Raw genomic sequence first — 16,961 nt, forward strand, 5'->3', positions numbered from 1 at the left:
GATTAAGTGGTCTTTTAGCAAAGAGGACAGTTTATCATCCAAATCAGTTTCATTTTGCCACTTTTTCAAGGCTAGTCTATGATCCAGGAACAAGACTATCTTTCTTATGTCACCACAGAAGTATATAGAAACCCCCAACACATATGACAAAATTAATTTCCATTTCCCCTCTATTTTTGTCGTTTACATAAAATAATGATATTTGTTAAGGTGTAAAGAAGGCAACATTAGTATCAAAGGATGGTGGGTTGGTCTTAGCTGCCTAATCTACTAATGTTTTATATGTCATATTTCTTCAAAGATATAAGAGAGTTTAATAAGTATGAATTGAACAGACATTTAAGCTAAGAAAGGAAATTGCAAATACTGTCGATATTTAAGGTAGGGACACAAGACGGGCATAACAAAGGCAAGGAAAATGGATATTTATTTTTTATTTTTGTATTCATTATTTTCCATTATATGCAAAAGGTTAAAAATGAGCAAGAATGTGTAGCCAGAGAAACAAAAATAAAGACAAAATAAAGTCAAAATTACAGAACTCTGTGCAGCTACACAAATAATTATTAGAATAAATATAAGACATACATAAATAGAGATTTATTTGGAAACTATGTGTCTTATAAGGGATTATTTTACAGAATACATAGGGCTTCAGCAACTTAAAAACAGGTGGACTATGGGACTGGACCAATGACTGAGTAGTTAAGAGCAGTAGCCACTCCTCCAAAGGATCCAGATTTGATTCACAGCACCAACACAGCAGCAAGATCTTATTGATATACATATAATTATATTCATCATTTATTAACATTTAAAACTGGCTTTTGGAGTTCGGCAGTGGCTATCCTCTAAATCTAAGCAATTTGTTAAAATAAAAATTCAGAGAAAATGTAAAAGAAATGGACATTTTTTTAAGATAAGTACCATATACCAAAGTTATACCAGGACCAGGTGGACAATCTAAATAATCCCATTAGTCATGAAGAATTAGAAACTGTTATCAAAAACCTCCCGACCAAAATAAGCCCAGGACCAGATGGTTTCAATGCAGAATTCTACCAGAACTTCCAAAAAGACCTAATACCGATACTCCTTAATGTATTTCATAATATAGAAACAGAACAGTCATTGCCAAATTCCTTTTATAAAGCTACAGTTACCCTGATACCTAAACCACACGAAGACTCAACCAAGAAAGAGAATTACAGGCCAATCTCACTCATGAACATTGACGCAAAAATTCTCAATAAAATACTGGCAAACCGAATCCAAGAACACATTACAAACATTATCCACTACGATCAAGTAGGCTTCATCCCAGAGATGCAGGGCTGGTTCAACATATGAAAATCTATCATTGTAATCCATTATATAAAAAAACCTGAAGGCCAAAAAACCATATGATCATCTCATTAGATGCTGAAAAAGCATTTGACAAAATTCAACACCCCTTTATGATAAAGGTCTTCAAGAGATTAGGGATACATGGGTCATTCCTAAATATAATAAAGGCTATTTACAGCAAGCCGACAGCTAACATCAAATTAAATGGAGAGAAACTCAAGACCATCCCACTAAATTCAGGAACACGACAAGGCTGTCCACTCTCTCCTTCTTTCTTCAATATAGTGCTTGAATTTCTAGCAATAGCAATAAGACAACATAAAGGGATCAAGGGGATTCGAATTGGAAAAGAAGAAATTAAACTTTTGTTATTTGCAGATGATATGATAGTGTACATAAGTGACCCCCAAAAAATCCACCAAAGAACTCCTACAGCTGATAAACTCCTTTAGTAATGGGGCAGGATACAAGATCAACTCCAAAAATATCAGTTGCCCTCCTATACACAAAGGATAAGGAAGCAGAGAAGGAAATCAGAGAAGCATCACCTTTCACGATAGCCACAAATAGCACAAAATATCTTGGGGTAACTCTAACCAAGGAAGTGAAAGATCTATTTGACAAGAACTTTACGTCTTTGAAGAAAGAAATTGAAGAGGATACCAGAAAATGGAAGGATCTCCCTTGCTCTTGGATTGGGAGGATCAACATACTAAAAATGGCAATTCTACCAAAGCAATCTATAGATTCAATGCAATCCCCATCAAGGTCCCATCAAAATTCTTCACAGATCTTGAGAGGACAATAATCAACTATATGTGGAAAAAAGAAACCCAGGATAGCCAAAACAATCTTATACAATAAAGGAACTTCAGGAGGCATTACCATACCTGACTTCAAACTCTATTACAGAGTTACAGTATTGAAAACAGCTTGGTACTGGAATAAAAACAGAGAAGTCGACCAAGGGAATCAAATAGAAGACCTGGATCTTAACCCACAAACCTATGAACACCTGAATTTTGATAAAGGAGCTAAAAGTACACAATGGAAGAAAGAAAGTATCTTCAACAAATGGTGCTGGCATAACTGGATGTCAACCTGTAGAAGAATGAAAATAGATCCATATCTATCACCATGCACAAAACTCAAATCCAAATGGATTAAAGACCTCAATATTAAACTGAACACACTGAACCTGTTAGAGGAGAAAGTGGGAAGTACTCTACAACATATGGGCACAGGAGACCGTTTCCTATGTATCACCCCAGCAGCACAGACATTAAGGGCATCATTGAATAAATGGGACCTCCTGAAGCTGAGCAGCTTCTGTAAAGCAAAGGACACTGTCACTAAGACACAAAGGCAGCCTACTGACTGGGAAAAGATCTTCACCAACCCCACAACAGACAAAGTTCTGATCTCCAAAATATATAAGGAACTCAAGAGTCTAGACTTTAAAATGCTAATTAACCCAATTAAAAAATTGGGCACTGAACTGAACAGAGAATTCTCAACAGAAGAAGTTCGAATGGCCAAAAGACACTTAAGGTCATGCTCAACCTCCTTAGCTATCAGGGAAATGCAAATCAAAACAACTTTGAGATACCATCTAACACCTGTCAGATTGGCTAAAATCAAAAACACCAATGATAGCCTTTGCTGGAGAGATTGTGGGGTAAGGGGTACACTCATCCATTGCTGGTGGGAATGCAAACTTTTGCAATCACTTTGGAAGGGCAGTGTGGCAGTTTCTTGGGAAATTCGGGATCAACCTACCCCAGGACCCAGCAATTGCACTCTTGGGAATATACCCAAGAGATGCTCTATCATATTACAAAAGCATTTGTTCAACTATGTACATAGCAGCATTATTTGTAATAGCCAGAACCTGGAAACAACCTAGATGCCCTTCAGTGGAAGAATGGATGAAGAAAGTGTGGAATATATACACATTAGAGTACTTCTCAGCGGTAAAAAACAATGACATCTTGAATTTTGCATGCAAATGGATGGAAATAGAAAACACCATCCTGAGAGAAGTAACCCAGAACCAAGAAGTTGAACATGGGATGTACTCACTCATAATTGGTTTCTAGCCATAAATAAAGGACATTGAGCCTATAATTCGTTATCCTAGAGAAGCTAAATAAGAAGGTGAACCCAAAGAAAAACATATAGTTATCCCCCTGGATACTGGAAGTAGACACGATCGCCAGGCAAAAATTGGGAACTTGAGGGTTGGGCGAGATGCGGCCAAGGGAAGATGAGGAGAGAAAAATATGAAGGGGAGAATGGGGGGAGCTCGGAGGAATGGGATGCTTGGGATACAGGAAGGGTGGATATGGGAGCAGGGAAGCATATATCTTAATTTAGGGAGCCATCTGAGGGTTGTCAAGAGACTTGACCCTAGAGGGGTTCCCAGGTTTCCAGGGAGACGCCCCCAGTTATTTCCTTGGGCAGCTGAGTAGAGGGAGCCTGAAAAGGCCAGTTCCTATAGCCATACTGATGAAGTTCTTGCATATCACCATAGAACCTCCACCTGGCGATAGATGAAGAAAATGACTGAGCCCCACATTGGAGCACCGGACTGAGCTCCCAAGGTCCTGATGAGCAGAAGGAGAGAGAACATGAGAAAGAAAGTCAGGACCGTGAGGGAACCTCCACCTGGCGATTGTTGAAGAAAATGACAGAGCCCCACATTGGAGCACCGGACTGAGCTCCCAAGGTCCTGATGAGAAGCAGAAGGAGGGAGAACATGGGAAAGAAAGTCAGGACCGTGAGGGGTGCGTTCACCCATGGAGACAGTGGGACAGAACTAAGGGGAGATCACCAACTCCAGTAGGAATGGGAATGATGGAACATGCGACCAAACCGGACTCTCTGAATGTGGCCGACGGTGGAGGCTGACTGAGAAGCCAAGGACAATGGCGATGGGCTTGGATTCTACGGTGTGGACGGGCTCTGTGTGGGCCTTATCAGCTGGGTTGATCACCTTCCTGGACCTGGGGGGAGTTGGGAGGACCTTGGACTTAACATAGAGTAAGGAACCCTGAAGGCTCCTTGGCCCGGAGAGGGAGGGAGGGGGGATATGGGTGGAGGGGAGGGGAGGGAAGGGGGAGGAGGAGGGAAGGAGATGGAAATTTTTAAATAAAAAAAAAAAAACCATGAAAAAAAAATTGGGAACCTAGGGGTGGGGTGGGATGGAGGTAAGGGGAGATGGGGAGAGAAAAGTGTGAAGGGGAGGATGGGAAGAGCTTGGGGGAATGGGATGGTTGGGATATAGGAAGGGTGGATATGGGAACAGGGAAGTATATATCTTAATTAAGGGAGCCATTTTAGGGTTTGCAGAGACTTGACTCTAGAGGGTTTACCAGGTGTTCAGGGAGATGCCCCCAGCTAGTTCCTTGGGCAGCTGAGGAGAGGGAGCCGGAAATGGCCCTTTCCTATAGCCATACTGGTGAATACCTTGCATATCACTATAGAACCTTCATCTGGCGATGGATGGAGATAGAGACAGAGCCCCACATTGGAGCACCGGACTGAGCTCCCAAGGTCCAAATTAGGAGCAAAAGAAGGGAGATCATGAGCAAAAAAGTCAGGACCACGAGGGGTGCACCCACCAACTGAGATGGTGGGGCTGATCTAATCGGAGCTCACCAAGGCCATCTGAACTGGGACTGAAAAAGCACGGGATAAAACCAGACTCCCTGAACGTGGCGGACAATGAGGGCTGCTGAGAAGCCAAGGACAATGGCACTGTTTTTTGATCCTACTACATATACTGGCTTTGGGGAGGGGGGGGGGGGGGCTGGCCTGTTTGGATGCTCACCTTCCTAGACCTGGATGGAGGGAGGAGGACCTTGGACTTCCCACATTGCAAGGAACCCTTACTGCTCTTCGGACAGGAGAGAGAGGGGGAGTGGAGGGGGGGAGGTATATATATGAGAGGCGGGGAGAAGGCAGAAATTTTTAATAAAAAAAACAATAATTAAAGTAATAATAGCAAAAATTAAATAACTAAATGGTTTAAAATAAGAATAACACATACAAAATGATTAGACTGAGCTAAAATATTTTAGTAAAATTTTAATTAAAAATCTATTGCCATACTGAGAAAACATTTCCATAATCTTAAAACATATAATTGATATTTGGCAAAATATCCACCAATATCTCTTTAAACTGACATCTAATAGTTTTCCACATAATAACATCACTTAAGGATTTTTGTTTACCTTTTTAGTAGAGCATGAAGAGGTTACATAGTCCTTTAAGAACCAAAACCTTGCCAGGCGGTGGTGGCGCATGCCTTTAATCCCAACACTCGGGAGTCAGAGGCAGACGGATCTCTGTGAGTTAGAGACCAGCCTGGTCTACAAGAACTAGTACCAGGACAGGCTCCAAAAGCCACAGAGAAACTCTGTCTCGAAAAACCAAAAAAAAAAAAAAAAAAAAAAGAACCAAAACTTCTGTAAACTATATGAATTTATAACGTTACATTTTATTTTATAAAACCCTGATAGCAAATTATTTCCAAGAAATGAGTGTATATGAATCCGAGTGTTGATTATTAAGTATGAAAACTGATTATATTTGACACTGGTCTATTTTTACAAATGTCATTTCTTAATTCATAAGCTGGATATGTGAAAAGTCAAGATTATTACTGCATAACTTCTGATAAATCAACAAAACTATTTTATTTTCTAAATAATTACTCAGTTTTCAAAAATTTATGTCTATTTATTTCCTTCAGCAAGTAGTCAAAGTAACATGTTAGTTATAAATGCATGATGGAAGATAGGATATTAATTTATTGTTTAGATATTTTAGTAAGTATATCTAATTCAAACAGTTTTTGTCAACTGAATAGATGAACAGATAAAAGGACACAGACTTTGGTTCTTGTTTCTATGAACATGTTGTGGAATAAATAAACTAACCCAATTCTCAGCAACTTAGTCATTTATTTATACATTTTTCATTATAGAAATGTTCTATTGTTCTATGAATATGGTTTGTTTCTACTGTATGCTAACAGAACTAGCAAGCCATGAAGGGAGGACTCATTTTCCTTAAGTTTTTATTCATATTATTGATAAGCAAGTTCTGACAAATAGATGAATTCTTACCAGGGAAATGTCTCAGAAAACAAACAAAAAATGGGGTGCATTAAGTACTTTGCACAAGGCATATGTCTTAATGTCTCTATTGCTGGGGCAAAACACCATAATCAAAAAGCAAGTTGGGGAGGAAAGGGTTTTTTGGCTTCCATTTCTACAATACTGTTTATCATCCAAGGAAGTCAGGACAGGAATTCACACAGGAAAGGATCCTATAGGCTAGGGCTGATGCAGTGGCCATGGAGGGGTGCTACTTACTGGCTTGCTTTCCATGACTTTCTCAGTCTGCTTTCTTATATAACCCAGGATACCAGACCAAGGATGGCACCTGCCCAGCAATGGTCTGGGCCTCCCCCATTGATCACTAATTGAGAAAATACTTTATAACTGGATCTCATGGAAGCCTTTCTTCAACTGAGGCTCCTTCCTCTTTGATGACTCTAGCCTGTGTTAAATCAACAAACAAAACCAGGCAGTACTGAATGTGTCTGACAGTAGTGTTCCACAATTTATCAAATATTATTAAATGCACAAATGGTGAATCCATTTTAATTTGTTGAAATGCCTCCATAAGCTGGATATTATAAAAGAATTTTCTAAATTGAGTTTTCCTCCTTTCAGATAATTCTAGATTATGTCAAGTTGACACAAGACCAGCCAGCACAACTCATCCCTTGTTAACCTAACACACAAACTCATCTCTATTAGTCCACACTCTTCCTTTCCTATTCATCCCCAAGTTCTCATTTCAAAAGTATAAATAACTTAGAATTTTCAGAATCTTTACCAATCCAAACACATTAAAATTCAGTGTCTTTCAAATATCTAATCTCTCTAAAAATTCAAAATCTCTCTTAAAAGTTCAGTCTTTCAGCTGGAGGGTCCTATGAAAATTAAAATTAAATTAGCTGTGTTCTTCAAGAGGGAACAATTAGGACACAGTCACAATCTGAATCGAGCAAAACCAAACTCCAAGAGTATATATAACCAGATTCCCAGTTTTCTAGGATTCATGCATGCTCTTCTGGACTTCTCCAAGGAGCTTGAGCTCCTTCTCCGGCTCTGCCTTCTGCAGCACACAGCTCATTTTCTATGCTCTGGCTGGCTCCACTTACGGCTTCTGTTGTTCTTGGCAGTCATCCCATGGTACCGGTATCTCCAAAGTGCTGGGGTCCTCTGCTGCAACTGGGCTGCATTTTCACCAATAGTCACTCATAGGCTCTCTGAATGATGCCAAACCTCAACTTCTTTGCATGACCCCTTCAGTTGTGGGTCTTCAGTTGTCACTGGGGCAGACCTTCACTGATGACCTCTGCTGGCCTCTAACCATGCCAAACATCAGCAACTCTCCAGGATCCCTTAACGTCTTCAAAACCAATACCACCTGAGTGACTTTTACACTCCCAAAATCAGCTGGCAGCACAAAGTACAACCCCAAACGCTTCTGGAACACAGCTGTGTGTGCTGACTTTGAGGAAACAATTCCCAGAATATTTTACCTCAGCGATGCTGGTCTCTTCTCAGCCACCACTAATTTTTATAGTATCAGTTGTCTCTGTAACATAAAGGTTTCAATTCTATTGCCAGTCTCTCATTATTTACGACTGACTCTTTGGCCCCAGTTGACCAGAAAGATAGAATTTCAAATCAAAACAGCCAATAACTCTGAAAGAGTCTCTAAACTTCCCTTGGAAACTTTACAGAGCAGGCAGCTTCCACTCTGCACTGCACTCAGCACTCTTGCCTTCTAGACTCCCACAAAACACCCCACTGAGCTCTCAACATTCAATGGCCTTTTAAATTTATTTTATTTTATTATTTATTTAATTTTTTTTGCACAAAGTTCCAAAGCCTTCTGCAATCCTCAAAAAACTTAGTCAGGTCTGTCACAGCAGAACCCCACTGTGCTGGTGCCAACTTGTCTTTGGTAGGATTTTTATTGCTTCAACAAACACAATGATCTAAAAGCAAGATGGGGTTCATTTGGCTTACACTTCCATAACACTATACAGCACTAACAGAGGGAAGCAAATTGCACATTCAAAGGTTATGGTTTCATGTCTGTGAAGACTGGGGAGCATGTTTCCATAGGAAATTATAATGTCAAATTTTACTATATGCTAAAATATAATCACTTGCAATTCGTGTTTCTCTCATGATATAAAAAATCCCTAAAATACCACCTTAATATGACATCAGATCATGTCTGAAACCTATAATCTCATATAAACAAATTTAAAAAATCAGGGCCCTCAAGTATATATTCTTCTGAGCCAATTTAGACACATAGTTTAATCAAGGCACTAGAGGTTGACCAACTGACTAGAGCAGAAATCTGCACATTTCTGTTCCAAACACTGGATAATGGGGGCATAGAGAAATAGTATTAGGAAGAAGAGCTTTCCTTATTATTTTGTGTTTAGTTTTAATTCAGGAACATTTCTATTTCTAGGAAATTATTAATTAAAGATGTCAATATCTGAACTGAGTAATCTTTAATTATCTAAAGTACATGATCCATATTTTCAGCTGAATACTTCTATAAAGTCATTTGTTGTTTACTTAATTATTATTGTATTGGGGAAACAGTTGGGTAACAATGAGAAGTAAATATAAATGCTTTTTAAAGATTTTAAGTAAAATTGAACTTTATGTCTATTGTTATTAATAAAATTATAAATAAAATTGAATGTAAAATAGCTAAGGAATGGTAGAATAGAAAAGTGAACTTACTTTAAAGTATAGTCATAAACTAGTAGGGAGGAATGCCTTCTATTGCAGATTGTCAAGGCTCAAGATAATCCGGTAACTATATGGAATTAAGAGGAAATACATCAAGAAACAATTATAACAGAAGTCAGTCTTAATTTTTCCTTTTTAAAATTCAGGAAAAAAAGATTCTTAATGACTGATTCATCACCAGGAGGCAATGATGTCTTCTCAGCTACCACACAGATTTGCAGAGTACTCACATCTTCCATGTACATAAAATTCACCAGTTCATCTGCTTTTGTCAACGTAAGCAGAAACCATGACTTTCCCACTGCTTATTGTGCCACAATAAACAGGTAAGTGTGAGGGTCTTTCCCATAAGTTGAGTGAGATTTGCAGGGCATAGTCCCAGACATAGTAGAAACAGATCATATGGCACTTCTAGTTTTAAATTATTTGGGGTATCATCCACAGTCGATGTTTTCCAGTAGTTTGACTACTAATCACTCCCACTAACATGTAGATTTCATTTCAGCCCCCACATACATCAGCATTGATTATCATTTGATTTTTTGAAGATGGTCATTTCATCGGGGGTGACATGGAATCTCAAATTATGTTTTTTTCTAATTTTTCCTTATACATAAAAATATTGACTATTTTTAGTGAGATTACTAAATGATGATATTTGCTCATCATTTGAAAATTGTATACTTTGTCCATTTACCTGCTTGATAATTAGATATTTGGTTCTATTTAATATATTGAATTCTATATATTATATGTATAATCTCCTATCAGTTACCAGGTGGCAGTTTTCACTCCATTCTTCAGCAGTCTTTTTAATGCATTAATTGTTTCATTTGCTTTTAAGAAACTTTTTTACATTTGATGAAATTGTCCATTATTGTTAGTGAAATTCTAAGAAAATTGTTGCTTAAACCAAGTGCTTTCCCTCTAGTAGTTTCAAAGTTTCCCATTTTTCTTTTACTAATAGTTCATTAATTAAACTCTGATATTTATTATTTCTGTCCTTCAACTACTTTTGCATTTATCTTATGATTTTTTATTTCTATTCTGTATAGTTTTATAAGGCCTGTTTGTATGTGATCTATTTATTTGTGATATGTTTTTTAATATAGTCACATAACTGCCAGCATCTCTAGTATACTATTATATTTACCTTGACCAGATGTAACTCATTTTATCAAAGAATAGTTTTTATTTCCCCCTTCCTAGATGTTTTTGTTCCTTAAAAAAGATTTATTAATTTTTTCTCCTTTTCTCTTAGTTTATTGATTTGATTGAGCTCTACATTTTTTGCTGCTCCCCTACCTGCCTCTCCCCTCCTTTTCTACCCTCTCCCATGGTCCCATGCTCCCTATATACTCAGGAGATCTTGTCTTTTTCTACTTCCCATGTAGATTAAATTTATGTATGTCTCTCTTAGGGTCCTCATTGTTATCTAGGTTCTTTGGGATTGTGATTTGTAGGCTGGGTTTCTTTGCTTTATGTGTAAAAGCCACTTATGAGTGAGTACATATGGTTATTATTTTTCTCAGTGTGGACTACCTCACTCAGTATGATGTTTTCTCTATCTATCCATTTGCCTGCAAATTTCAAGATGTTATTTTTCTATGTTGTATAGTACTCCATTGTGTAAATTACCACATTTTCCTTATCCATTCTTTGGTCGATGGGCATTTAGATTGTTTCCAGGTTCTAGCTATGCAAACAATGCTGCTGTGAACATAGTTGAGCACATGCCCTGTGGCAGGATTGAGTATCCTTTGGATATATACCATATTACCAATGTAAGCTGCTATCACACAACTATGACCAACATATGAAAAGTATCACTTTAAGAGAGAAAATATTTATTATGGAAGAAAATATTTATCTTGTTTATTGTTTTCAGTGGGTGATTTGCATGCTTGCTTGACCTGCTATATCTGGAATGTTTGAAGAAATATACTTTTTACCTCATGAGAAATATAGAAAATGTCAAGGATCACTTACAGCATTCAAAGTTGTGTACCAAATGATCTGATAACTAGTGTTGTTTCATCTCCCAAAAAAGAACTGCCACCTGTTGACTGAGTATTCAGTCCCCCCTCACTATCTGTGGGGTACATTGCCATGCAAAACAATGATTCATCGATGGTCCATATCAGTACATCTTTGTTTTGGTGGTTTCATTACCTATTCCTTGCCATTGTGAATTAACAGGATTGACATGATGAAGGATGATTTTTCTTATTTTTTTTAATAATTTATTTATTGCTTTAGTGTTTGTGTATGTCATTCTTACTGTTCTATGTGTAGAATTTAGTTTTGTATCTTCTGTAATTATGGTTTATTAGAAATGAATAGTGATGTGGGATTCCCTTCTGTATGCTGTGATTACCATTAATGAATAAAGAAACTGCTTTGTACATATAGCAGGGCAGAACTTAGCGAGGGAGGGAAAATTAAACTGAATGCTGGGAGAAGGAAGGCAGAGTCAGAGAGAAGCCATGGAGCTGCCACTGGAGACAGATACATTTAATCTTTGCTAGTAGGCCATGACCTCCTGGTGATGCACAGATTAATGGAGATGGGTTAAATTAAGATGCAAAAGTTAGCCAATAAGAAACTAGAGCTAATGGGCCAAGCAGTGATTTAAATAATACAGTTTCTGTGTGATTATTTTATGGCTGAGCAGCCAGGAACAAACAAGCAGTCGCTTACAACAAATTTCATGTGTCAACGTGGCCAATTAAATTCACTTAAAAACCTAAGAGAGCTTAAAAAGGAATTCTAGACACAAAAGTACAGAGGTTAACAAAACTTTTTGCTATTTGCTGCCAGCATGCCACAGCTTCTTTAAGAGAGGTTTTCCTGACTCAGCAGTAGCAGAAAAAAAAACACGCTGTTTTGAAAGGACAGCTTGCTGGGATGTGCTGCCAGCATGACCTCTGGCTCTTTCAGGAGACCAAGCATTTACGTGGGGTCTGTGAGAAGCATATTACAAACTGTTTAATGACTCGACATAGAGCCACTGCATACTTGGAACTGGAGCAATGTGCATGGCTTGCAGAGGCAGTGAATAGACTTCCACCATGTTGGACTGTGTGGATGTATATACCCTAGCAATACTGCAGCTCAGATTCTTAAGAAGTGCTTAGCTTAAAAAAATAATTATAAATACACAATAAAGACAAATTCAGATTGAAAGGATCATAAATGGGTCACAGTGTTGGATAAATGTATGTAGGCTTGGGATCGATAAAGAAAAAAAACAAAGATTTTAAAGAGACAGAGTACAGGCAAAAAAGCCACATAAAGATGAAATATGCACAGAAAATATGAATTATGTATATTATTGTGTTTTCTTTGAATATTTTGACTGTGAAGGAGCTAAGTACAGAGAGGCATTTCATTTTATGGACTGCTAAGCTAAACCAGGATTTATATTATAAAGGTATCTTGACTTCAGAATTTGGAAAAGAGGTTCTGCTTTTTTATTCCACAGAGAATACAAACCTATGGATTCATTCCAGGCTAATGTGGTTTGATGGACCAAGACCCTCCAAAAGGTCACTGAGAACACCCCCTAAAAATACTTTGCCCAATCACCAGCAGAAAGTAGTTTAGAGAGAACTATACCCAAATTTTCTAAATGATTATTTATACATATTTGTTTACATTTAAAAGGGGATATGTTATAGAGGTTTGCAGCGGTATAGATCTTGCTTTATTGATAGAAATTTAAGGTCAGTTTTGTTATACTGCTCTTGATTAAGGTATTATGTTTGTATAGCTCATTTAAAAATGTAATGTATAATTAAGAAATATAGGTTAATAAATAATCATCTATAATAGTCAAGCTTGTAGTCATGTTAGTTAGATTTTCTAGATGTACAGAGTTGTGTTGCAGTTAGATAGGTATTCTTCAAATCCTTCAAAGATGACATAATATGGCATTTAAAATGTTTAAAAATTTAGGACTTTTCATGACAGTGAGACACATCTGTTCCTGGCAGCAGCAATCTACTTCAAGAGGATAACATGCATTGAAGAGGCTCCTTATAGAGTTGATTAGCCATTTGGGTAAGAAACTGTTCTTGCCTGACTGTTTGATAGTAAGCTGTGTGTACTGGACATGCATTACTCACAGAAAAATGACTGCTGAAGTTGACTAAAGAAGGCATGACAGTCCTTCAGAGTTTCTGCTTCATGAAAGAGTCTACCAGACATTCTGCAGGACACAGAAGAAAGTGACTGACAAACTGCCAATATCTGTGGAGCTGCCTTTGAAATTTCTTGCCTTGTGGAAAAGTCTGCCAGACATTATGGGCCTGTAAGCTGAGGATGTATTTCCCAACAGTACAGAAAATCTTTGAATGACTGTTCAGACAGTGAAATGTCTCTGTCAATTTTAGAGTTTTGGAAGTTGCTTACAATGTGCCTCCTGTTTACTTAGGTAATATTATCTCCCTCTGGAATCTTTCATGGAGTTGAATAAGAGGTAGAAAGTAAATATACTAAAGTTAAAACTTTTTTATTCAAACAGAAAAGGGGAGGTGATGTGGGATTCCCCTCTGTGTGCTGTGATTACCATTAATGATGAATAACGAAACTGCTTTGGAACTATAGCAGGGAAGAATTTAGCTAGGTGGGGAAAATTAAACTGAATGTTGGGAGAAGGAAGGCAGAGTCACAGAGAAGCCATGGAGCTCCTACTGGAGACAGACGCACTGAAACTTTGCTGGTAGGCCATGAACTCCTGGTGATGCACAGATTAATGGAGATGATTTAAATTAAGATGTAAGAGATAGCCAATAAAATACTAGAGCTAATGGGTCAAGCAGTGATATAAATAACAGTTTCTGTGTGATTATTTCAGTTCTGAGCTGCCAAGTGGTATGAACAAACAAATGGCCTCCTTACAACAAAATAGCATCCGTTTGTTTTCTGTTTTTTTCCCCTTAGTGTAAGTATTCATTTTTTCTAATCTTATTAAGCTTGTTCATTGTCAATTTCAGACTTATACATAGTACACTTTTGTTACTGCTATTCTCCCCCATATTCTCCCCTCTTCTTCCCATTCCTATTACTATACCCACATAATTCCTCCCACTCCTATGTTGTCTTGTTTTCCTTTGAGACCTGGTAAGTTTCCCCAGGGTTATCCACATGATTATTGGTTTGGAGCTATCCATTAGATCATACTGAAACAATCCACAGATGCAAAATCAAAGACAATGTCTTCCCTTCCCAGAGAATCTATCAATAGCTCTTAGTTCATCAGGGAAGAGTAGGACTACATAGGAGCCTCCCCAGTCTTTGATTGATTGTTGGCAGGTCCAAACTGTAGAGTCCCATTGCAGACAGCCACTGTTGTGACATTATCTTGTTTATGTCATGCCCAGAAAACAGTTATTCCTAGTACTCCTCTTACCTTTTGGCTCTTAGGTTTTTTTTCTCCCTCTCCTAGAGAGAGAGAGAGAGAGAGAGAGAGAGAGCATTCGAGTGGGTAGTGTGAATATCCTATTTCTGGCTGAACACGACCTTTATTTATGCTATCACTCTGAGTCACTTGGCATTTGCTGTCAGTTATTGTGAGAAGTTTCTTCTATTAAGACTAGGAGTAGCCTTTGCCTATGAGTATAAACACAAGTGTTTTGAAAACAGTTTGAAGTGTATTCATTCAGCTATAACAGTAATAAGTTCCTCCCGTTGGACTGTGTAACCACACATGAGCACTGTGGATCATACAGATGCTCCTTTCCCATTCACTTGAAGCTCAAATGAAAAAGACTTACTACCATCCCTACTATGTTGCTCAACACCCAATGTTAGGGTTTTTTCTTTATTTGAAAATCTGAAGTCCAATATTCCATTGTTTAAATTAGGCTGCTGTATATTCTCTACTGCTGTACTCTCGTGTTTTTCTACCTTATTCTACATGTACTTGCTGCTAAGAACTTCTTGTCTTGTCTCTCTGGGAGATTTAGGAATGTCTTGATTTCTAATCCATTATCTCTCCTTTCCCCCAATATAATAGCATAGTATAATAGGGAGCCCACTAGAGATGAACACTAAGACAGCTTATAGTCAACTGAAAGTCTTTATTCCAGTTGTCTGGGACTCCACTAAGGCACTGGGGTCCTAAGTGTAGCAACAAGTACACAAAGCATGGGGATTTTGAAGGCAAAAACCACATCCAGGCATCTGGTTCTGCAACCACAATGGGTGCTTTGAATAAGCAAACAATTCAAAGGAAGATAAGTGGCTGGCTTGAGGGGGTTCTACACAAGAAGTAAGATAAGCATTTAGCTGGTCTGGAAGTTTATACAAGCAGGCAGATTAACAGAATTTATGGTAAATTATCTAGGAATTGACCTCAGGTAACAAGAATAGGGTTGGGTAATTTTTCATGTATTTTTCCATCAAGAAGGTCAAATTCTACTTTAAATTTTAAAAAGCCTCAGCAGGAATGCAAGATGGAGGAACCGCTTAACTATCTTGCCCTGTCACATTAGTTTGATGTTTTCTAAAGAAATGTTCTCATCTAAATTCTTTGAAACTATTTGTACTAATTATAAATGCAAATTCAAAGTTTAACAATTTTACTTTTGTTCAAGAAAAATTCTACTACCATGATAGTTGAATGTAATAAGAGGATATGATGGCTCCTACGTGTAGTTGAGGACAAGATTTATTGTAGATATGAGGGAGAGCACATCTAGAGGCATCTTGAAGGTTCCAAATGAACATGGCCAGCAAACTGAACCAGATTATGGGAAGGGAGAGGTGGAAATGAGAGAGTGAGGGAGAGGAAAGCCATTGAGTAAGCAAGTGGACTAAGAGAGATACAGAAACAGAGCCATTGAGAAGGCAAGAGGCCAACAGAGCTAAGAGCCAAGAGACCACATGGTGTAAATGGCTGGAGTTATTATTTCGGTTAAAGCATTTCCAGCCCCTGGCACCCCTATACCCAAAGAGTCTGGAATATTTGGCCTTAGGCTATACTCTAGCCCCTGGCATCCCTCTACCCAAAGAGACTGGAATGTTTGGATAGAAAGCTCCATCCCAAGTCCCCTCCTCTGGGAATTGCCTCAGACCAGACTCCACCTCTGAGAAAGCCTTCCAAACAACGGGCCATCCCCAGGGAGACTCAAGACCACTCTAACAGGGTATTTAAACTGCCTCTGTGAGCCAAACGTGTTTATTTTTTAATTAATTAATTATTAATTTATTTTTATTGCTTTATAAATAATACCATTCAAAATTTCCACTTTCTCCCCTCCTCCCATTACCATCCTGCTCCCCCACTCTCCCTCTTCTCCTCACCCTCCAATCCTAAGGGAGGGCAGGAAACCCTGCCCTGTGGGAAGTCCAAGGCCCTCTTCTCTCCATCCATGCTTAGGAAGGTGTGCATCCAAATAGATTAAGATCCCAAAAAGCCAGTACATGCAGTAGAGACAAATCCCAGTGCCATTATCATTGGCTTCTCTGCCTGCCCCATTTGTCAGACACATTCAGAGGGTCCAGTTTGATCCTATGCTTGTTCAGTCCCAGTCCAGCATGTGGTTTTCTGCTCATCATTTCCCCTCTTCTAGCTGAGGACTTGGAAGGCCACTGGGGAGCGCTAGCGTCTACTAAATCTGGACTTTTTCTGATTCAGTTTGATTTGGTCTGATTTGAATTATTGTGTTGGCAGGGAGGTTTATTGGGACGTAAAAACTGTTCAGTTACATAGGGTTCAGAGGATGGGGGAAGGGAAGCCTG

Source organism: Arvicola amphibius, chromosome 8, assembly GCF_903992535.2.
Source record: "Arvicola amphibius chromosome 8, mArvAmp1.2, whole genome shotgun sequence".
NCBI lineage: Eukaryota > Metazoa > Chordata > Mammalia > Rodentia > Cricetidae > Arvicola > Arvicola amphibius.